The sequence below is a fragment of the Neoarius graeffei genome, chromosome 4, assembly GCF_027579695.1.
Source record: "Neoarius graeffei isolate fNeoGra1 chromosome 4, fNeoGra1.pri, whole genome shotgun sequence".
Classification (NCBI taxonomy): domain Eukaryota; kingdom Metazoa; phylum Chordata; class Actinopteri; order Siluriformes; family Ariidae; genus Neoarius; species Neoarius graeffei.
The window spans coordinates 14601944-14626374 of NC_083572.1; the positions used below are offsets into that span (position 1 = coordinate 14601944).

The window sequence follows — 24431 nt, forward strand, 5'->3', positions numbered from 1 at the left end:
TACCGGACATCGGTGGGTGGCGGAATTGGCGGATTTCAATTTCACCATACGGTACTGGCCTGGGAAGAACAATGCTGATGCGGATGGACTATCCCGTATGCCCATGGACCTGGAGAGCTACATGGAGAAGTGCACAGAAGAAGTGTGTCAGGATGCTATTAGTGCATCGTTTGAAGGAGTGATGGTAGAGAGAGAGAGCCCTCGCCAAGGGGTAGGAGTGGTCCAGCTATGTGCCCTTCAGTTCGTGAAAGATGGTGGCAATAGCAACCCTGGCCAGTCACTCATCCCTGCACAAATCCGAAAAGCTCAAGAGGAAGACAGCATAATTGGCAAGGTTCTAGATTATAGGCGAAAGAACCATCGCCCCGGGAGAGCGGAAACAAAGAAGGAGCATCCAGAAGTGGCCCTACTGTTAAAACAGTGGACAACTCTCTTTGTCGATGAGGATGGAATACTGCGGCGAAAGACCTCCAGACGAGAACAGCTTCTGCTACCTAGAACTTACCACTCATTGGTCTTTAAAGAGTTGCACAAAGACATGGGCCACTTGGGGGTGGAGAGAACACTCGGTCTGATTAGGGAGAGGTTTTATTGGCCCCAGATGGAGAGGGATGTGGAACACTTTGTCACAAAGGAGTGTGAGTGCCTGAAGAAAAAGAGGCCAAACAAACAGACCCGAGCCCCTCTGATACCCATACATACCACCTACCCTTTTGAAATTGTATCCATAGACTTTCTACATTTGGACAAGTGCAAACATGGATATGAGCACATCTTAGTAGTTATGGATCATTTCACAAGATTTGCCCAGGCATATGCCACTAAAGACGCATCTGCTAAAACAGTGGCGGATAAGATCTTCAACGACTATGCACTGAAATTCGGATTTCCGAGTAAACTACATCACGATTTGGGCAAGGAATTTGAGAACAAATTGATGGCCAGACTGAAACAGCTGTCAGGCATCCATGAGTCCCATACTACGCCCTATCACCCGCAAGGTAATGGGCAGGTAGAGCGGTTTAACCGCACCCTGTTAGCCATGCTACGGACCCTCGCGGATGAGGAGAAACTGAACTGGAAAGAATCACTAGCAAAAGTTGTGCATGCATACAATTGCACACGTAGCGATGCAACAGGCTACTCACCCTATTACCTTCTCTTCGGTCGATCGCCCCGCCTGCCAATCGATCTCTTGTTCAACTTGCCAACAGGGGATTCACACCATACTTACCAGGATTACGTAAAAACCTGGAAAAAGAGAATGGAGGATGCATATGAGATAGCGTCTAAGACAGCCAGGAAATGTGCAGCTCGGGGCAAAGCTCAGTACGACAAGAGAGTACAAGGGGGTGACCTCAATGTAGGCGACCGGGTCCTTGTCTGCAACCTCACTCCCAGAGGAGGGACAGGAAAGATTCGATCACACTGGGAGGATCAGGTCTACATTGTGAAAGGACGGAAAGGTGACAACAGTCCTGTTTACGAGGTAAGCCCTGAGACTGGCCAAGGCAGAAACAGGGTCCTCCATAGGAACCTTCTCCTTCCCTGTGACTGCTTGCCTCTGGAAGAACATGGGGGGTCAAAGCACCAACCAGGAAACATCATTGCTGCTTGTCCGAGGAACAAGTCTCAGCCAAATCTAAGACAGCCCACGGCAGACAGTGACTCAGACGACGAGGACAGGGTCGCTTATCAGCGGCATCAGGGCACCAACAAGGACCCTTGCAAGCAATCCTCCTTGAACCCCCAAGCAGAGCCTTTCTGTTTAAGGCAGCAGCTACAGGGTTGTCCTCGAAAGGATGTGCCACTACATGAGTTAGAAGAGGATGTGCCACTACAGCATCAATTAGAAGAGGATGTGCCACAACAGCATCAGCTAGAAGAGGATGTGCCACTACAGCATCAATTAGAAGAGGATGTGCCACTACAGCATCAGTTAGAAGAGGATGTGCCACTACAGCATCAATTAGAAGAGGATGTGCCACTACAGCATCAGTTAGAAGAGGATGTGCCACTACAGCATCAATTAGAAGAGGATGTGCCACTACAGCATCAGTTAGAAGAGGATGTGCCACTACAGCATCGTACACCAGCTTCCACCTCATCTAATGCTAGTGAGGAGGCTGACACCTCTGACTCAGAGGGAAGTCAGCCACAGCAGGGGAGACAACAACCGAAGAGACTGAGAAAGCGACCGGTGATGTTGAGGTATGACACATTGGGCCAACCATGCTATGCACAGCGGGATTGTAAGGTAACAGAGACTCGAATCTCAGAGCCTGTGACTTTTTGGCGCCCCTGGGCCAGTGTGACCATGGTATAGTGACAAATGTCAGGAGACATTTATTTTTGTGGGGGAGAGTGTGGCAGAGTGTGATTTGACAGATAGGAAAAAGACTTGATTTAGAGAAAAGACTGAACACGTCATTTATATTATAGAACTGCCACTTTATAGAAATTTCAGTGTTATAATTCACTCCTGCTGAGAATAAATTCACCAGCAGATGGCGCTCTCACATAAGAATACACATAGGAGGCTTGCAAATCGCTGACATCAGAACGAAGTGTTGTCAATGAATGAATGTGCGTGAATGAGAGCGCTATCTGACCTGTTGCATCTTTGTGTATTCCCAACAGATGATATTTCATTAAATATGTTACTCCAGACCACAGTGTCATTTTTGGGACCCGTAACACCTGCTCACATAAATATGTTGTCCCGAACATACACAATATTTTGCCTGCAAATGCCATCATAACTGGGTACTCTGGCGGCCAGGGGCGTAGGCAGAAATTTGTAATACTGTGGACTTCTATGAAATAGAGTGGACCCCATTGTAAGCGGGGGGTCTGGGGGTCCTCCCCCAGAAAAAATGGTATTTCTTAGATGCAATTTCCTGCATTCTAACCAATTTTAGGGTGAATATATTAGCAAATCCCATCTGATTCACAGCCCTCTGATTAATGGCAAGATTAAGAATTGTGTCAAGTTTCAGCTCAGAGCAGGTCAGACAGGGACGTCACTAGGTTTGAGAGACAGGGGTAGCTTAGCACCCAGAGGAGAAAAGGTATTGCCGAACATTTTTCAGAGCACCTACTAAGGCTGTCAATCAATTCATTATTTCAAGAGCATCACACCTTGGGGACACACTTCCCACCATTTCTATTCTATTTTAAAATTGCTTTCATCATTTAATTGCTTGCTGAAGCAACTTCACCAGCTAAACTACAAAAATGTGAAAAAAACAATGGTAGGTGTCATGCATTCCTGCGCAAACTGAAGAGGGCAAGTGCTTCACAAATCATCATGTAAACATTCTACAGAAGACTCAATATAGTCTAGGTAAAGTTAAGCAAATGCAAACCACTGACATCAAATTACAATCTCACCGTGTGTGTCTGCAAATGAAAGCATAGAATTCTGACTCTCTGCAAACCCAACTCAATGGAAGCCCGCACCGCGCCTGCTGCAGAATGCCCGCGTAGTTTTTTAAGTCCTACTAGCCTACCACTCGACGTGACGCTTGACACAGAGCCAATGAGGAGGAATCATAACGATATTAATAATATTGCATTAAACAATAAATAAGCAAGCAGAAACTGTTGTTCGGATTAACTTGCGTTCTTGATGGCTCATGTTCAGTGCTTTACTGCCTTTGTTTTTTTTGGGAAAAAAATAAAAATATAAATAATTTAAAAAAGGGCAAAAAATATAGGGTGGCTTTGCCATAAGATAGGGTGGCTGGAGCCAGCGCTCGAAACTAACGGTGTCCCGACGTCCCGGGGACCATAAAAAATGTCATCGGGACACAAAATTATCATATCTGGGACAATCCCGGGACAATGAAAAAAAAAATAGATCTAGAAAAAAAGTTCTACATTAATATTATTTACAAAGCCGTAACACATACGTAGACATTCACCTAATTTGTCAATTTTAATTTTAAAACGTTAACAGCGAAAAATACATAGTAGCTACACTTTCGATGCACCTGCATCCGTAGGCTACAGAGCAGCGCATTCTGTTCTAGAATCTTCGTCCGGAGTCCGCATTATATGGACTTGGAATGGAATTGCTACCGCACACGCTGCGCCGACTCTTGCCAGAACAAAAATGCTTAAGTGGTTGAAGCGGACCGACCGCGGGGAAGAAACTGAAAGCCCAGACATAACGTCTCCGGGACCTTCAGGATCCAAAGTGTCATCGCCTGGTCTGCAGGCAACGCGAGCAACTGAATGAACTTAATGAACACTGTTAGACACGTTATAAAATACAACAGGAATGATGTGGATGATATTGACGGAAGATACCGTTCAACAGAATAAGTGAGTTTTCTTGGTGTCTTTCTAGTTCAGAACGTTTAGTCAGTCAGCAGCACAACTAGGCTCGGACCTGGCACTATGCTGATGGTGCTAACATTTGCACCCGGCAGCGAAAGTTCATAAAATGAATAACGGAAAGTTCATAAAAATGGATAACGGTAATGGATAACGGAAAGTTCATAAAAATGGATAACGGTAATGGTGAAAATTATAAGTTGGCCTTATAAGTGCCAACAGATATTCAAGGTATAAGTAGATGAAATGAACATAAAAGGGGTCTTATTTTCAACTAAAGTGTACTGCAGATGTAGGGAGTTGAAACATTTTCTGAATGAGCTAGTTGGCCCCTTTAAATAAACGGGTATCTATTCATACAGTGAGATCGCCAAAGTTTAATAAACTGAAAATGCAATAACTGTAATTTTGAAGTAGATGATGTATAGGACATGTGTCGCTTGTGTCTTGTGACTTATTGTAAAAATGATATAAAGGGTTCAAAATCGCATAGTTACAAATATAATAGTAACTTCATATGATAATATTAACCACTGGTTATTTCAGAGAGGAAAAAAATGGGGACACTATTGCTTCCATTCGGGACAATACAACACAGAATTCGGGACCACTGGGGGACACAAAGAAAAAAAGTTAATTTCGAGCCCTGGCTGGAGCTACCCTAAAATGGGTCTGGCGACGTCTATGAGGTCAGATCTTTTGTTTTGAAATACAGGACGATTCCGTATTGTAAGGGACAGTTGACAACCCTACCCTTTCACCCCCCTATTTTGCTTACTTTAAAAAAAAAACAAAAAACAAAAAAAACAAACCTACATTATAGACAACGGGTCTTTATTCGCTATTGTTTTGTAAGAGAGAACAAAATATATTTTTCACAAAAAGAACAACAGAATTTTTAAAAACATGGCCATTTGAAGTCTAAATTTAATGCAGTAGAATAAATGAATAAAATAGTAATAATGAATAGTTAGTTACCCAATTATAATACAACAATTAAGAGTTTTACCGTTGGCCAGTAGGGGGAACCATTCCTTTGACATCCCGAATACAGGCAAGAATGACAAGGTTTCATCAGCAGACAGCGATGTCTGTTTAGACATTTTCTGTTTAAGTTAGCGCAGCTAAACTAGCATTCTAGGTCAGCGATGACTTCCGTTTTTTGGCATAGCAACGGATGTTTGCTTCTTGCCGCTTATCAAAAACGCGGGCATTAGCCAATCAAAATGATTATAGAGAAAAAAAAACACTGACAAAAATATAATTTCTGTAAATAGTTGTAACATTATACTTAATTCAAAGTGTTTTGTTTCGTGTTACATTATTGTTATCCTGCTGTTCATTGAATTTCACGTTAAAAACACCTCCTCTATGGTGGGCGAGCCAGCTGTCAATCAAGTTGGACACCTCCGATAGGGTGGGCCAGCCGTCAATCATAGTGGCACCGGCCCACTGTTGCTCTTATGTGCCTACGCCACTGCTGGCGGCAAGTATTTGTAGAATGATTCGATTGCAACAGATGTGTACTTATCCTTCAACGGCGCGCAACACTGCAGTTCAATCAGTTCCATTTGCATCAGGATGTTCAGGGATGTGATTTTTCCGCGAATTCGCGGAATTCCGCTTTTTTCACCTCAAAATTTAAAAAAAAATTTTTTTTTCCGATTTTTCGCTCAAAAATCTGCATTCATATCCTATTCGTTCCGACTTTCAGTAATTCCGTCATTGAGATGAAACGAGGTACGTGATTGGCCCATCGCTCTGTAACAACCAATGAACGCGCTTGTTCGATAGCTGTACGTAAGCTCGCTTCAAACAAAGAGTTGAAAGATGGCAGCCTCCGTGATCGAGCGTAAAGATGCACCTGATCATCAGTTTGGTGTGTGTGTGTGTGTTTTTAAAGTAAATAAACATGGGGAAGAAGAAAAAACAACCCAGCTCATTTCTTTCCCCATAATAAGCCTGTGAGTGGTGATGGTGTCACTGCACGTGTGACGGAGTGACGAAGGTTGCCGTGGCAACGGGGCCTCGCGCCATCTGTTACTTCCTGGATGCGCATGCGCACGCTATGAAAGCTGTGGCGAAAAGGTTAGCATCGGAGGCTAAACCTTCTGAGGAGAAAAGAAGGGGCAGTTTTTATTTCAGTTTGTTTTAGTTACGTCCGAAGAAACAGCAGTTTAAATCACGGCTCTAGTTTACAAATCAAAATGGTTACTCAGTGAAAACAAAACAAAAGCTAGAGAGAGGGGGAGTGGTGGGAGTTTAACCCGGGAAAGTGAGTCTGTGAGGCGGCAGTGATGCTTGACCCCTCCCGCCTCCTCTCACTTTACCTCAGAGTCTCTGCCAACTTCATCACAGATTATTTCACCTTTTTCACTCGCAGTTAGTTTTAATTTTCGCTCAAAACTTTTCCCACAGCGTGGATGTAAGGTAATTATACACAATTTTGATTTGTTTATTCAATATTAAAATGTTAGTGCAAATAATACATACTTGCCAACTTTTCAAAATTCTCATGAGGGAGAAAAGTGCATGAAAGACATTTTCAATTGGCCGAGGGTCTGATGCGCGGTTGAAATGATAAAAACAGTGGATCCCAATTAATTGCAAACACATTTTTTGTGAATGTTGTTTAGTGAAAAAGTGATTTTTATTCTTGCATATGAAAATCCTCAAGTGAGTGAACACTGTACAGTTCTGTATATGAGTCAATTTCACAGAAAACGTATTTTTTTTGTCCGGACGTGTTTTGTTTACATTTTGAGATTTCTAAAACCTTTTTATGGTCTCATATGATAAAACATTATCAGTTCTACCTTGCATTTCAAAATTTGACTACTTTGGTTCATAAATGTGCATTTTGTAGCAAATTTTAGGGTCGAAAATGAGCAAAAATGGCTGTTCCACTGAAAAGAGACTTTTTTTCAGACATGATTCTTAATGTTAGACAAAGGTGGAATTGAAACATTTTCTTGTTGAACGACAAGACTGTGGAAACCACAATGGACATATGATGTCACAAATTGAAAATGCCATTAAGAAAAGATATTTTTTTGATTTTTTGTTAATTTTTGTACCTGTCCCAGAGGTTTGTGTCAATTCTGTTACCGTGATTAATCACATAACAAAAATAAATGCTCCCAAAAGCTATTATTGAAATTATTTGTTGCCAAGGATCTACATATTCTCACCTTTTATATGGATGGCAGAATGAACTGAATCTGAGAATATTTACTTAAAAATTTCAGTTTTGGTAAGTAGTCTATGCATGACTAATTTTTTTGTGTCAATCCTGTTACCCTGTCTAAACGGGGTGTGCAGTAACTTAATCAAATATTAGAAGTTGCCATACATAAGAAGCAAACCGGGAGACTACCAGGAGCAATAGAGTTTAATAAATAATGGTGGATGAATTCTTATGTTGCATCATGTTTGTTTGAAAAGGCACATTTAGGTATGTTCAACTTCTACGGTAACTGAAAGTAAAATTTTGTTTTTCCTTATACAATTTTCTATTTATTCTAATGCAGATGATTTAACTTAGAATGACATTTTTAGGTTTCATGTTTTGGCTTTTTGTCAGTTAAGAATCATTGAATTTACTATAGGGGCTCAGAGTTGCATGTTGACCATTAAATTGGCTTGAATTTGTTAATCATGACAAGTTTTTTCTTGTGTGTTTGCTTGCCATTTTAGTACAATTTTTAAGTCAGAAAACCCCAGAACCCAGGAGCTTCGGGGGGCTTCGCCCTCCCTTGTCCCCCCACCAGGGCACTGCCCTGGACCAGCTGGGGGCCTGCGGCCCCCAGACCCCCGGCTAAAATTTTCAGATAATTTCACCAGCCCCAAATCACATCCCTGGATGTTAGTCCGTAGGCTAACATCCTGGTCAGCGCACGCGCTGCAGCAGCTGAGGCGGGCAGCAGCAAAAGACAAACTGAAATAATTCCACGAAAATTGAATAAAAATAAAACGTCAGATTGAATTTTTTAAAGGAAAAACCATTAGATGAAAGTTTATTTTATTAAATTTTTTAATTAAAAAATGGCTCTCCCATATCAACCACGGGCCGGATGTGATGTCCAATCGGGCCACTTCCGGCCCGCGGGCCGTAACCATGGCATCCCTGTTTGTACCTCACTGCCACCTTTGCTAAAGTCCTGGTAAAATGTATGCCACTGGTTGAAGTTCTAACTTCGAGGACATTTCACTTTGTAAGACCCTTGTTTATTATGGTGGGTAATGTGAAGTTTTACAACATGCTAAGAAGTCATTACATGCATTGAATGTAAGTTTATGTCAGTATGGATCCATTCATTCAATGACAGTGACAACACTAACTGGAGTAAAATTAACACTCATGTAGATTTAAAAAATAACTCACTCAATGACAGTGACAACACTAACTGGAGTAAAATTAACACTCCTCTAGATTTAAAAATTAACTCCATACACTACTGCATGAAGAAACTAACTCTATCTGGTGTTGTGGAGAGCATGGGCGCCGCCAGGGGGGGAAAGGTTAGAACAATTCTAGGGGCCCAGCACTGCCATGGGGCCCTTTAAGGGGCTGATAATATGCTTTTGATGATTTTAATAAGACTTTTGAAATAACAACAATGCAATATTCCATCTGGTAAAATGAGCTAATTGAACAAGGTTGTCTATTTCTTGAGTTCTTCAACATATTGTCATTTAACCCTCCCCCTTTTGCGAAATGGTACGGTCCAGTTCTGGTAGAAGCGTGATGCGTTAAATCTGTGTGCTGATCAGTGCAACGCTACTTGCTGCTGTGTCGCGGTGCAGCAGCCAGCCAGCCAGCCGTGGAGTGCGTACAGTCTATGATCGCTAAATATGAAGAGTGGCTGTCAAAAACGTAAAGAAAGGCAGCTGAAAGCTGAGAGGGGCCGGAGAGGCAGGCAACTGGTCACTCAGTTTTTCCCAGAGAAAGGTAGCTATCGCTCACATGTGTGTTCAAAATATTAGCGAATGGTAAATGAACAGTATGAACGTGGTTGGATTAGCCTATCAAGAGAACACTTTTACAGTTTGTACAGTGACATTTTTTCCATTTTAATAACTGAACTGACTTGTGTGATAAACAGGATGAAATATTACGTTATGCTGGTGCTAATAACTAGTGCTAATAACCAGTTTTATAACTAATGGGGTGCCCTAAATATGCACAGATTCAGCCTCAGGGGGACCTCCGCCCTACCAAACCACTGAACCCCCCTTTGGAGAAGGTGGTAAGCAGCAATACAACCCATAAATGCTTTAGGATTGAAGAAGTTTTTAATGAGCGAGCGCCATATACAGTTTGCTAGATTAAAGTGTTGCTAATGTAACAGACGTTGCGTTGTGTTGTTCACCAGTCTTTTTATTCTGAAGAAATGAGACACAAATACACTGCTGAGGATGGGCTGCAAACGTCCAGTGGCATTGGCGCTTACATGTCCAAAACGAACTGAAGGAGGCCAGCGCCTCGTTCCCATAACTACCTGCGCTCTTAAAGGGCCAGCGCAGAATTTCCCCACCACTACACACAATGGCAAGTGGAAAAAAATAAACCCGTTACACTAATAACGGACACCAGTCAAGTGTTTGACATGGTTACGTGTGTGGAATGTTCACACGTTCTAAACCATTGGTTTCAACCATTGGTTAATACATAAAATGTAATAAAGTCACAAATTCAAGGTCCATGGGCTATCAAAAGTCAAATAATGACAATAGTGCAATTGTGACGAGGGTGGGCAAAGTTGGGGGGCCCAAAATTCTAATCTTTCATGGGGCCCAAAATTTCTGGCGGCGCCCCTGGTGGAGAGTTAATTATTAACTCTAATTGGAGTCATTTTAACACTGAATCAGAGTTGTATAACCAACACTTTGGCGAGTGTTAAATTAACACTATAAAGATTGAGACAAAATAAACACTGGCGTAGTGTTGAAATTGACACTCGTAGAGTTGATTTTAACACTAGAATTTGCTGTGTAGTAGTGCGGATATAGTAGTGGGGCTATAGTAGTGTGGATATAGTAGTGTGGGATACAGTAGTGTGGGATACAGTAGTGGGGATACAGTAGTGCGGATACAGTAAATCAAATCAAATCAAGTTTATTTGTATAGTGCTTTAAACAATAAACATTGTCGCAAAGCAGCTTTACAGAATTTGAACGACTTAAAACATGAGCTAATTTTATCCCTAATCTATCCCCAATGAGCAAGCCTGTGGCGACGGTGGCAAGGAAAAACTCCCTCAGACGACATGAGGAAGAAACCTCGAGAGGAACCAGACTCAAAAGGGAACCCATCCTCATTTGGGCAACAACAGACAGCCTGACTATAATATTAACAGTTTTAACAGGTATAACCCTCAACTGTCCTCATGGGGCCGTCCTTCACAGGAGCGGTGCGATAAAACTCCGACCAGACACAGGGCACCAGGATGGATCAAGCAGGTCCGAGGGGCAGAAGAGGCCAGCATCTCAATCCCAGGATCAACATGTAACTCAGAGGGACAGATTGGGGGGGGGAAGAAAACGCAGTAGTGCTGATAGAGTAGTGCTGATAGAGTAATGCTGATGGAGTAATGCTGATGGAGTAATGCTGATGGAGTAATGCTGATGGAGTAATGCTGATGGAGTAGTGGGGATGGCTGTGCCAGGCTAGTAATCTCTACTACACAATGAGGCCTGCTGGTGGTCATATTTGTCTGGGTCATACAATTCTATGTTATATAGCTGACCCGACCCCGGCCCCCCATCACAGTCAGGAACGACAATGTGGCCCCCAGAGAAAAAAGTTTGGTGACCCCTGTTGTACATCATCACTGGCTTGCCCTGGTAGAGATCACACCCATTCCTCCCCGGACGAATGCGATGGTTGTCCCACATTTGCACCACTGTGTCCAGCTCGTCCTGTAAGGCAGACACAGAGTGAGAAGCATGATATACAAGTATGATTCAATACACGCACGGGTTTAATAGATTGCAAATTGGCCTGGCTGCATTACGCACTGTTACGCACACAATTACGCACACACCCTATTCCAACCATTTTTACTCTCAAACTAAATAGCCTATCATGTGTTGATTGATTACCTGTATAATCTTTAGGAAACAGAATTGAATAAGACCCTTGTCGATAAAATCACCACTGAAATCACCCATAGCTTGGAACTCTCTGAAGACGTCTCGCCAGTAGTCCACATTCTGTCTCCTATACGTCCCCCACCAACATTCGATTCTCTGGTTTGCCGTGCTCCTTCCTTGAATAACACAAGGAGGACCATGGACCTCTCCAGTGTCATCTTCCCTGAAAAAAGTCTGTAGTCTGTTGGCATGGACATTCTCTGTTCCATGATCTGATCTCAGGTATTTTGGGCAGCCTCCGAGTTTAGTGACAGTTTGAGCAAAATAGGCTGCAATCACGCACGGGTTGCTGTTGGTGCAGTTTGCTTCCATCCAAATTATATGCCTTGAAAATCCATCGATGCACCCGTTCACCCCGATGCCAAAGGGGGTGAGCTTGTCGTATGAATCCATGTGCCACACATAATTTGGCCCCAGAACACTGTAGGATCTTCTACGCAGCCTCCTACCTTTCCGACGCTGCACGGCCTCGGGATCAAGAGTGGTCTGGATCTCCGCCACAACATCACGACTGACACGGAATCCGGCTAAACGGCACCTTTCGTGCATCATACGGTAGCCATGAAGCCGTCCTGGCCCGTTCATAAGTTTAGAGATAAAATCTACGACCTCAGCTGGATCACTGTATCTCCGTCGGTAGAGACGAAGCCGGGCCAGTCTTCTGCGGAGGTGCCGCGGACTAATTTTGAAATTATCCCTTATTAAGAGACTTAATGCAATCTCTCCCTGTGTCAACCCCTGATCAAAATATTGCCTTATTAGGTGATCGATTATTCCAGACATTCTAATGACCAAAGTTGTGTCTATACAGAATGAGAAATAGCCCCAAAGTCAGCACATCACAAGTCTCTTGGCACACCTGAATGAACCATTTCTCAGCTGTTTACTCGAGATCATGAAATAATTGTTTTGTTTTCTCGAGATCACGGAATAATTTTTTTGCTTTCTCGAGATCACAGAATAATTTTGTTTTCTTGAGATCACGGAATAACGGTTTTGTTTTCTCGAGATCTCGAATTAGTTGTGTTGTTTTCTCGAGATCCTGAATTAATTATGTCGTTATCTCGGGATAATGGTTTTGTTTCCTCGAGATCTCGAATTAATTATGCCGTTATCTCGGGATAACAAGGTGAATAAAAAAAGATTATATGAAGGGCCTCTCTCGGCTTCCGTACTACATACACTAAAATAGGCACAATTTTTTTTTCGCGATATTTCCAACAGAGCAGACCCTCCAATTATTTGTCCTTAGGGATAAAACTATCAAATAAATCACAAATAAAAAGTATAACAGGCCATGTCAGGTTCAGCCCATTTTAAAGGGTTTTTGAGACTTTGGCTCCCCGACTATTTATTATTCAGAATGCGAGGGAGTTGCTTAGAGGAGCCCATGGCTGTTGATTTTAGGGACAAGTTTGAGGAGACAGAGAATTTATACAGCTTTGAAATCTGCATCATCTGACCTTTCCTAGAGAAGAATTTGAACAAGCCAAAGCTCAATAAGCTAATTAAGGTCTGGAACCTTGGTAAAAGTTACCTGAGAACTCAAATGTATTAGGGTGCCCAAACTTTCGCATGGTGTTCCATTTCTTTTTTCAGTCTCTAATTGTACAAAACAAAAATAATACACAAATCTTGCAGAAAACGCTGAAAAGAAATGTCATCTTTACTATTATGCCTTTTGGTGAACAATTCATCTTCTGCTCACTTAACTATTCACAGTAACAGATATTTTCAGTAAGGGTGCCCGAACTTTTGCATGCCACTGTGTGTGTGTGTGTGTATATATATATATATATATATATATATATATATATAAAAAATTTTTTCTTATAAGAAAAAGACAGCAAACATACATACGTTTTATTTATATATATATATATATATATATATATATATCTCATCTCATTATCTCTAGCCGCTTTATCCTTCTACAGGGTCGCAGGCAAGCTGGAGCCTATCCCAGCTGACTACGGGCGAAAGGCGGGGTACACCCTGGACAAGTCGCCAGGTCATCACAGGGCTGACACATAGACACAGACAACCATTCACACTCACATTCACACCTACGCTCAATTTTAGTCTCACCAGTTAACCTAACCTGCATGTCTTTGGACTGTGGGGGAAACCGGAGCACCCGGAGGAAACCCACGCGGACACGAGGAGAACATGCAAACTCCACACAGAAAGGCCCTCGCCGGCCCCGGGGCTCGAACCCAGGACCTTCTTGCTGTGAGGCGACAGCGCTAACCACTACACCACCGTGCCGCTAATATATATATGTGAGTAGGGAGCGATTTCAGACACAGGGCAAGCCTTGTATTGCATGTGAATGTTTAGGTAAACTCTGCTCCACTGTCTGAGTGTGAACACCAATATGCGGGATTAATTCCTCACTTGATACACACAACTACAGCCCTCATTGAAGATGGAGATAACTAATTTTCACTGTACTCACTAATCCAAATAAAGAGAACGCACAAAATTTTAAGTTAAACCGCTGATAAACTGGCAGAGTGACATGAAATTACTAGATCTGGAAAGGTTACAATGAGACATACCGGTACTAGTTAAATTACATAAATTTTACATGTTCTTCTCTACATCTGAATCCACTTCCATCTCTTCTTCAAGGCTTAGTTTTATATATATATATATATATATATATATATATATATATATATATATATATATATATATATATATATATATATATATACACACACACACATATATATATATATATACATACACAACCCCGATTCCAAAAAGTTGTGACAAAGTACAAATTGTAAATAAAAATGGAATGCAATAATTTACAAATCTCAAAAACTGAAATTGTATTCACAATAGAACATAGACAACATATCAAATGTCGAAAGTGAGACATTTTGAAATTTCGTGCCAAATATTGGCTCATTTGAAATTTCATGACAGCAACACATCTCAAAAAAGTTGGGACAGGGGCAATAAGAGGCTGGAAAAGTTAAAGGTACAAAAAAGGAACAGCTGGAGGACCAAATTGCAACTCATTAGGTCAATTGGCAATAGGTCATTAACATGACCGGGTATAAAAAGAGCATCTTGGAGTGGCAGCGGCTCTCAGAAGTAAAGATGGGAAGAGGATCACCAATCCCCCTATTTCTGCGCCGACAAATAGTGGAGCAATATCAGAAAGGAGTTCGACAGTGTAAAATTGCAAAGAGTTTGAACAGATCATCATCTACAGTGCATAATATCATCAAAAGATTCAGAGAATCTGGAAGAATCTCTGTGCGTAAGGGTCAAGGCCGGAAAACCATACTGGGTGCCCGTGATCTTCGGGCCCTTAGACGGCACTGCATCACATACAGGCATGCTTCTGTATTGGGAATCACAAAATGGGCTCAGGAATATTTCCAGAGAACATTATCTGTGAGCACAATTCACCGTGCCATCCGCCGTTGCCAGCTAAAACTCTATAGTTCAAAGAAGAAGCCGTATCTAAACATGATCCAGAAACGCAGATGTCTTCTCTGGACCGAGGCTCATTTAAAATGGACTGTGGCAAAGTGGAAAACTGTTCTGTGGTCAGACGAATCAAAATTTGAAGTTCTTTATGGAAATCAGGGACGCCGTGTCATTCGGACTAAAGAGGAGAAGGACGACCCGAGTTGTTATCAGCGCTCAGTTCAGAAGCCTGCATCTCTGATGGTATGGGGTTGCATTAGTGCGTGTGGCATGGGCAACTTACACATCTGGAAAGACACCATCAATGCTGAAAGGTATATCCAGGTTCTAGAGCAACATATGCTCCCATCCAGACGACGTCTCTTTCAGGGAAGACCTTGCATTTTCCAACATGACAATGCCAAACCACATACTGCATCAATTACAGCATCATGGCTGCGTAGAAGAAGGGTCCGGGTACTGAACTGGCCAGCCTGCAGTCCAGATCTTTCACCCATAGAAAACATTTGGTGCATCATAAAACGGAAGATACGACAAAGACCTAAGACAACTGAGCAACTAGAATCCTACATTAGACAAGAATGGGTTAACATTCCTATCCCTAAACTTGAGCAACTTGTCTCCTCAGTCCCCAGACGTTTACAGACTGTTGTAAAGAGAAAAGGGGATGTCTCACAGTGGTAAACATGGCCTTGTCCCAACTTTTTTGAGATGTGTTGTTGTCATAAATTTAAAATCACCTAATTTCTCTCTTTAAATGATACATTTTCTCAGTTTAAACATTTGATATGTCATCTCTGTTCTATTCTGAATAAAATATGGAATTTTGAAACTTCCACATCATTGCATTCCGTTTTTATTTACAATTTGTACTTTGTCCCAACTTTTTTGGAATCAGGGTTGTGTATATATCTCATCTCATCTCATTATCTCTAGCCGCTTTCTCCTCATCTCATCTCATTATCTCTAGCCGCTTTATCCTTCTACAGGGTCGCAGGCAAGCTAGAGCCTATCCCAGCTGACTACGGGCGAAAGGCGGGGTACACCCTGGACAAGTAGCCAGGTCATCACAGGGCATATATATTAGTGTGTGTGTGTGCACGCGTGTATAAACATTTTATAAAAATATTTTTTAAAAGTAGTAATACTTGAAAATCTAAATAAAAAGCAGATTCTGGTCACATTTTGATTGAATTGTACCATATTTTAGCAGATTTAGTGGAATTGGCAGTTATCACACTGTTGTCTTTAGAACCAAAGTTGTACTATAACGTGTTGCCCTGAGTTTTAAACGCTTGGTAAGTTAGACCCAACATGGGAAGGTGCATTTCAACCTGCCTTGAAATTGTACATGTGACCACTACAGAAGTATACGGTGCAAATTATAGGCCTATTTTTTTAAATTATCGACCATCATTACCTAATCCTGCATATCCACATCCATCTCCTCTGTATCCTCATCCACCTCCATTTCTTCTTCTTCCTCCAGAGTTAGGTTCTCGACGGATCCACTGATCTCTCTAATGCCATTATGTGGATTCTGAATAAATAAACACAAGTTTGGGTGGTTTAAACAATCTAAATAATAATAATAATAATAATAATTTATTATAAAATATATGTCTGGAAGATTCCAACCATGTCACAAATGTCATCATACAGCATCTATGGAATAGACGTGTGGTCAAACCACATGTTTATTTATATATATATATATATATATATATATATATATATATATATATATATATATATATATATGTGTGTGTGTGTGTGTGTGTATATATATATCCCAACTGACTACGGGCGAAAGGCGGGGTACACCCTGGACAAGTCACCAGGTCATCACAGGGCTGACACATAGACGCAGACAACCATTCACACTCACACCTATGGTCAATTTAGAGTCACCAGTTAACCTAACCTGCATGTCTTTGGACTGTGGGGGAAACCGGAGCACCCGGAGGAAACCCACGCGGACACGGGGAGAACATGCAAACTCCGCACAGAAAGGCCCTTGTCGGCCACGGGGCTCGAGCCCGGACCTTCTTGCTGTGAGGCGGCAGCGCTAACCACTACACCACCGTGCCGCCCCTATCAGATTTTCAAACAAGTCATAAAAGTAGATAAAGAGAACCCAGTTAAACAAATGAGACAAACATATTATACTTGGTCATTTATTTATTGAGGAAAACGATCCAATATCACACATCTGTGAATGGCAAAAGTATGTGAACCTTTAGGATTAGCAGTTAATTTGAAGGTGAAATTAGAGTCAGGTGTTTTCAATCAATGGGATGACAATCAGGTGTGAGTGGGCACCCTGTTTTATTTAAAGAACAGGGATCTATCAAAGTCTGAGCTTCACAACACACGTTTGTGGAAGTGTATCATGGGACGTACAGAGGAGATTTCTGAGGACCTCAGAAAAAGCGTTGTTGTTGCTCATCAGGCTGGAAAAGGTTACAAAACCATCTCTAAAGAGTTTGGACTCCACCAATCCACAGTCAGACAGATTGTGTACAAATGAAGGAAATTCAAGACCATTGTTACCCTCCCCAGGAGTGTTCGACCAACAAAGATCACTCCAAGAGCAAGGCGTGTAATAGTCGGCGAGGTCACAAAGCACCCCAGGGTAACTTCTAAGCAACTGAAGGCCTCTCTTACATTGGCTAATGTTAATGTTCATGAGTCCACCATCAGGAGAACACTAAACAACAATGGTGTGCATGGCATGGTCGCAAGGAGAAAGCCACTGCTCTCCAAAAAGAACATCGCTGCTCGTCTGCAGTTTGCTAAAGATCATGTGGACAAGCCAGAAGGCTATTGGAAAAATGTTTTGTGGACGGACGAGACTAAAATAGATCTTTTTGGTTTAAAGAAGAATAAAGTTAATGTTTTGGAATGGCCAAGTCAAAGTCCTGACCTTAATCCAATCGGAATGTTGTGGAAGGACCTGAAGCGAGCAGTTCAATGTGAGGAAACCCACCAACATCCCAGAGTTGAAGCTGTTCTGTACGGAGGAACGGGCTAAAATCCCTCCAAGCCGGTGTGCAGGACTGATCAACAGTTACCGGAAACGTTTAGTTGCAGTTATTGCTGCACAAGGAGGTCACACCAGATACTGAAAGCAAAGGTTCACATACTTTTGCCACTCACAGATATGTGATATTGGATCATTTTCCTCAATAAATAAATGACCAAGTATCATATTTTTGTCTCATTTGTTTAACTGGGTTCTCTTTATCTACTTTTACGACTTGTTTGAAAACCTGATGATGTTTTAGGTCATATTTATGCAGAAATATAGAAAATTCTAAAGGGTTCACAAACTTTCAAGTACCACTGTATATATAAAACATTTAATAAAAATAATATTCATTTTTGTTAAAAGTAGTAATATTTAAAAATCTAAATAAAAAGCAGATTCTGGTCACGTTTTGATTGAATTGTACCATATTTTAGCAGATTTAGTGGAATTATCAGTTATCAGATTGTTGTCTTTAGAACCAAAATTGTACCATAATTTGGTGCCCTGAGTTTTAAACCCTTTGTAAGGTAGACCCTTATTAAAAAAATAATTCATCAACATCGGTGCATTTCAGCCTGCCTTGAAATTACACATGTGACCACCGTGCAAACTATAGGCCTATTTATTAAGTTATAGGCCATCATTACCTCATCAATGTCCATTCTTTCTTCTTGCTCCTCCAGACTTAGTCTCTGGAACATTCCAACCAGCTCACGAATGTCATCAGACACCATCTATGGAATAGACGTGTGGTCAAACCATCTAAATAATAATAATTTCATATATATAAATATAAACACACACACACACAGAGTGGTGCTTGAAAGTTTGTGAACCCACGTTTTGATTGAATTGTCCCATATTTCATTTATGGATAGACTCTTCCAGATATGTTGAATCTATGGAATAGACCTGTGGTCAAACAACAACAACAATAATAATAATAATAATAATAATAATAACAACAACAACAACAATAATAATAATAATAATGAGAGGTCAACAAAGTACCCAACTTCATTACTTTACTCAAAGTACAGATCCCACTGGTCAAATGTTACTCTGATACAAGTGAAAGTTGTCCAGCCAAATTTTTACTTAAGTTAAAGTATTGAAGTACTCGCTTTTAAAAATACTTAAGTATTAAAAGTACATTTTCTGTCAACACATTGTTGCATTATTGCCACAATGCTTACAAAACCTAATGTCGTTACCAAAGACAGAAATGTGAATTCACAAAATGAACACATGCTGTGCCATCATGGTGGTTTAACATGAAGCTAGCTTGTCACATTCAATGTGGCAGGTGGACCTTCACTGACGAGCTAGCTTAATGTTAAACCACCATGATGGCACAGCATGTGTTCATTTTGTGAATTCACATTTCTGTCTTTGGTAACGACATTAGGTTTTGTAAGCATTGTGGCAATAATGCAACAATGTGTTGACAGAAAATGTACTTTTAATACTTAAGTTTGAAAAGCATTTGCCAATGTGTAGGTACGCGCACATCTCCGATCTATCGGCCACCATTTTGTTCCATTCCCAGTATGACCGCGAATGGAACAAAATGGTGGCCGCTAGATCGGAGATGTGCGCGTACCTACACATTGGCAAATGCTTTTCAAACTCACAATTATATCGGGTAGCTAATGCTACTAGAAAAGAAAGATTTCTACATTCTGTTTATTTGGCAAGATTATGCTAAAACTTATTTCTGAAAGCACTTCAGATAAGTTATAATGTTATTCATGTTAGCGTAACTCCATTTTTACATGCTAACTACAGTGTCCAAGCTAGCTAGCTATGTGTAAGTGATACAGTCGGTTCTCGGCACGTTAAAAGTGGATCAACGTTGTAACGACATAACGTTACTGTACAAGCAATGCTTATTTAACCGTAACAAACTTAAGCCCTATATGTTGAAATTCCTATCTTATTCATTCGTTAATTTATCACACGGTCTTACCTCCGTCAAGTTCGTCTTCTCGACGCAGCCGGAAATGGGCGAGGCCTGCTAAAGTCACGTGGCAGACTACAAAATCGCAAAATGACCCCCGTGAAATTCCTGCCCTGCTTATGAAAAAAATAATTCATCAACAACATGTAAAGGTGCTTTTCAACCTGTCTTGAAATTGCATGTGACCACAACAGAAGTATACCATGCAAATTATAGGCCGTGATTACTTCATCCAGCATATCCACATCCATCATTTTCTTCCACTTCCATTTCTTCTTCTTCCAGACTTAGGTTCTGGAAGAATCCACTGATTTCTCTAATGTTATCATGTGGCATCTGAATAAATAAACACAAATCTGTGTGGTTTAAACAATCTAAATAATAATAATAATAATAATAATAATAAATTATGAAGTATATTATATTATAAATGTATATTTAACATTTTATAAAAATTATATATTTTTAAAAGTAGTAACATTTTAAAATCTAATTAAAAAGCTAATTAAATGGATACATAAATCTTCATTAACTTGTATGAATTGAGGAAAGAAAGATAAAAGAAAGAGTCCACTTAGTCTTTGCTGGGTTTTATTTCATCACGGTGATGATTCATCAACGTCTTGTTCAGGCTTTTCGCCACTTTCTGTGCAGTTTTTCTGCTTTCTGCTTTGAGTTGTAGGTATCATGCCGCCATCTTGTGTCAGAACTACAATTCCCAGGCAACTTCCGCGTTGACTACGTCACGCCTGGGCGGGATCACGTACACATTCCTCAGGTTTCAACAAAAGGACTTGGAACACAGCCATCTTTGCTCTTTCGCGTCGGACTCTAACTGAGACTGACCTAAAAAGAGAACTCATCATCAGACGTCTAAACAACGCGTTTCCTTCTTTAATCTGCTCCTGATCAAAGTAGATATCGGAAACACACGATTATCAACTCAAGCGAGTTATTAACCGGTTTTTGCAAGTATCACTTGTCTTTTAAACGCGTACGCGGCTGCGAGCAAAGGCAGTTTTCTAAAGAGCTCTTCTCTTTTCTTTCTTTTAAATCCGTGCACGGTGTTGAACAAAGACTTTGTCTTATCAACTACGAAGATCACCAAAGAAAGCTTCAGAACTTCTCTCTCCCTCACCGAAGACTTCTGACCTCAGGAAGCGCGTGCAACTTCCTCGAGCCTCCAACTTCAGACCAATGCCGGGGTGGCCCTATATTTAGCCGGGACCATCCCCGGCCCAAACCATCAATGGTGGCCTGCTTGGAGCATGGGGAAAATAATTTTCACTAATTTTGGTCACTGATCTTATTCTTGCATTAATCATCAATTCAACTGCACTCTGCATTTTCACATGGCAGCCCAGACGCCGACAGCATCGCAGCAGATTAAATAGGCGCTACCAAATAAGGAAATTCTCCCCTCCCCTCTATTGCAGTTGGTTTGGTCCAAGACTCCTCCTCTGTATTGCGGGGAACTTAAACAACATTGGCGCGAAACAGCGCGTGTCAGTGATGGAGGGCAGAAAGAGGCCAGGTGGAACTGAAAGGGCGAAGCTTAAAAAAAGGAAGGAGGTGGCAGCAAAATGTGCCAAATTGACAGATATGTTCTCAAGACCAGCTGGTAGGTTACGAAAGATATGGAGTATGATAACCCTGTTTGTCAATTTTATCAGTCTATGCTAGGCCTATAATGTGTCGATAGTTTGTGATGTCAATTCAGCTTTTTGATGTCATGTGAAATCTCGCAATTTACACGGTATAGATGTGGTGTATGTCTTAATTCTAAGAAGAACCGGACATTGCTTTACATCCCAGTTATTAAAAATTTTAGATGAACAGGTCCCAAATGTGCTGTTGCGCGTTATTTCCTCATCCAGCCTATTTCATCTCGCTGTCACACCGTGCATTTCCACAGGCGTGCACACATTGTGGTTATGAACACATAGGCCTAGAAGTCATATTTGATGTTAAATAATTGTTGTTAAATATATAACTTAGAAGAGGTGTATGCGTATGCTAATATTCTAAGCAGAATCGAACACTTGCTTTAGCCTACATTTCATTTAACCATTTTTGAGTTGCCTAATGCGCCCTCACGCTTTATCTGCTGGTTGCTGAGTACCCAGCATTGTTGATTTGCCATTATTTTCGAGGCGTATGCGGCATGTAATGCACAAGCATTGGTTCAAATGCACGCGAGATGGGTGCTTTCGTTATTTTAAGACTGTGTGACTAAAAATGTGTTGTGTAATTCGTCTTAAATAACGCGAAACAATCAGCCATACTCGCTGCTTTGCTATTTGGAGTGGCAGTCAGCTGGATTTCGCCCTCGACGTAAAAGTTCATTCCCACACCCGGGCCGAAGATGCCGATTTCTAAAGATGCATGTCCTTTGGATGTGTTTTCAAATATTTTCACTAAGGAACTTTGGGACATGTTGGTGACACAGATAAATGTATATGCGGATTAGACACGCGGCCATACACCATCCAATTTTAAGTGGAGCCCCGTGAATGTGAATTAAACTCCTGGACTGAAAACAGGGCCCACTCCGGCCATGCTTCAGACCGAAGACAAACTTTCTCTGCAGTAAGAAAGGCATTGGGCAACAGAAGTTTAAGTCTTAGGAATTAGTTTAACTTAATGTAAAGATTGTATGAAGTTAAATGAAGTGTATACACTGAATCTTGGTTCTCTATCATTTGTTTGTTGATTTAAAAATTGGTTAATCCATAAGTTGCATGCTCTCTCTCTCTCTCTCTCTCTCGCTCTCTCTCTCTCTCTCCTTTTAACATCCTGAATTCATTACTCACTCATATCCTGATCTCATTAAGATTTCAGTAACTCGGGTAATACTAGGAAGTTAAGAGAGTTGGCTGGCTGGAAAGTTTCCCTTCCACTGGGCCTCACACGTGTTTTAGATAGCAAAGCAGAGCCAGCTCCTTTGTTCTCCAAGAAGCAGATGTGGGCCGTGCCTCCACACACTAAGTTTGAACACGTGGTCCTGTATCTCAGTATTAGATAAACATCATAAGTCCTGAGTTTAATTCAACCTTGATAGTAATTCTCCTGTTTACATTTAAAGCCATATAAACTACAGATGACTGTTTGAATGTTTAATTTTAATTAAAGCCTTCAGCTTTTACACACTAGGCCTGGAAGCACATGGCTAGTTAGAAATTCTTTTGTTCAGTTAGCTCACAAGCTAAAACTGCTTATACACACACGTGCTCACTAGACTTTGAGGATTCCCCTCCTCCAAGATTGCAGATAGCACGTCCTGGTACGGACGCATTCCAACTTCGAGAGAGAGAGCCCAGGTCTCTCTCTTTTCTCACACACACACACACACACACACACACTGTTTACAGAAGATTTCATTTCTGCTGCTATTAGATTGTTCAAATTTTTTCTTTTTATTAGAATTTTTATTATCTTTTTAATAATAAACATTATTATTGAAATCGTGTCATTGTCTGTTGTTCTAAATACTTGAAGTCGCCCACATTGTCAAAGAACTCCTAAGGTGTATGAATAATTAATTAGATGCAGTTTGGTAAGTGATAAAATTTGAATTATCAAATTTTAAACGATTCTTCAATTGATTCACTAAATGATTCACTTGATTCACTAAATGATTCACTTGATTCACTAATTGATTCATTGAACGATTCACTAAATGATTCACTGAATGATTCACTTCAACCAATTCAATGAGACTGATTCTATGGTATGATTCAATTCAAATGAGTCAAATTAAACGATTCAATAGGATTGATTCATTTTAACTATTAACCTTCAAATTTAATGAGACTGATTCCATGTAATTATTAAAGAGTGATCATTTGATACCAATCTACATATCCATAATCATTAATTACACCTACAGAGTGTCTCCAGTGGAGGAAGAAAAGAATAGTTTGGATAGGAGGGAAGGAAAGGAAGGGAACCCCACTTCATCCAGCCATTGCTGTGGGGTGGGGGGGTAATAAAGGTATAAGAGTAAGACAGAAAACAAGTCACCACTTTGATATCTATCTTTTTAGTCAAGACATTTAATGAACAGATGACTCATCATTGCTCTTAACTGATTACTGAAACTGGTGCTGAAATAATTGTTCATTAATTTAGACCATATATTTATCACATACTGTATTTTCTGTATATTTAGTAGCAACAGTTATTTAAAGCTATTCATAATTACCCCAAAGAGTTCTCGGCTGCTGCTCATCATTGCTGCTTTGAAGAATGTAACCTGTATGAATAAAAACCAGCCAGTACAATTGAAACTGCAAGAATAAAAATGAAGACTCTTGCATCTGAATATTTAATAGTTTCTTAAGAACCATTATACAAAAAATCCAATCTGCTATTTTTAAAAACATTTTTCATTCTTAGGACAGAACCTACCTCTTGTTTGAGTTCCACCTGTCTAATGTGTTGACTAAGAGCTTCTTCCACCGTTCCTGTTCATGTCTGGGTAGAAGTGTTGTG

The 24431-nt window shown here is 40.8% G+C and overlaps 2 long non-coding RNA genes across 3 annotated transcripts; both read right to left on the bottom strand.

Annotated features, from left to right (window-relative positions):
• Nucleotides 1-10669: 10669 nt before the first annotated feature.
• LOC132884306 (uncharacterized) lies at nt 10670-20352 on the bottom strand. 2 transcript variants are annotated; one of them, XR_009654436.1, is made up of 6 exons: nt 20140-20352; nt 19947-20050; nt 18818-18876; nt 18625-18711; nt 16367-16486; nt 10670-11262 (listed from the first exon to the last, which is right to left on the bottom strand). It is a non-coding gene; the product is annotated as an uncharacterized LOC132884306 (long non-coding RNA). The 2 variants fall into 2 exon arrangements; XR_009654437.1 differs by having other exon boundaries at nt 18818-18889.
• A 65-nt stretch (nt 20353-20417) lies between these two features.
• On the bottom strand, nt 20418-24416 carry LOC132884308 (uncharacterized). The gene is made up of 3 exons (XR_009654438.1): nt 24348-24416; nt 24142-24192; nt 20418-20783 (listed from the first exon to the last, which is right to left on the bottom strand). It is a non-coding gene; the product is annotated as an uncharacterized LOC132884308 (long non-coding RNA).
• Nucleotides 24417-24431: the final 15 nt, after the last annotated feature.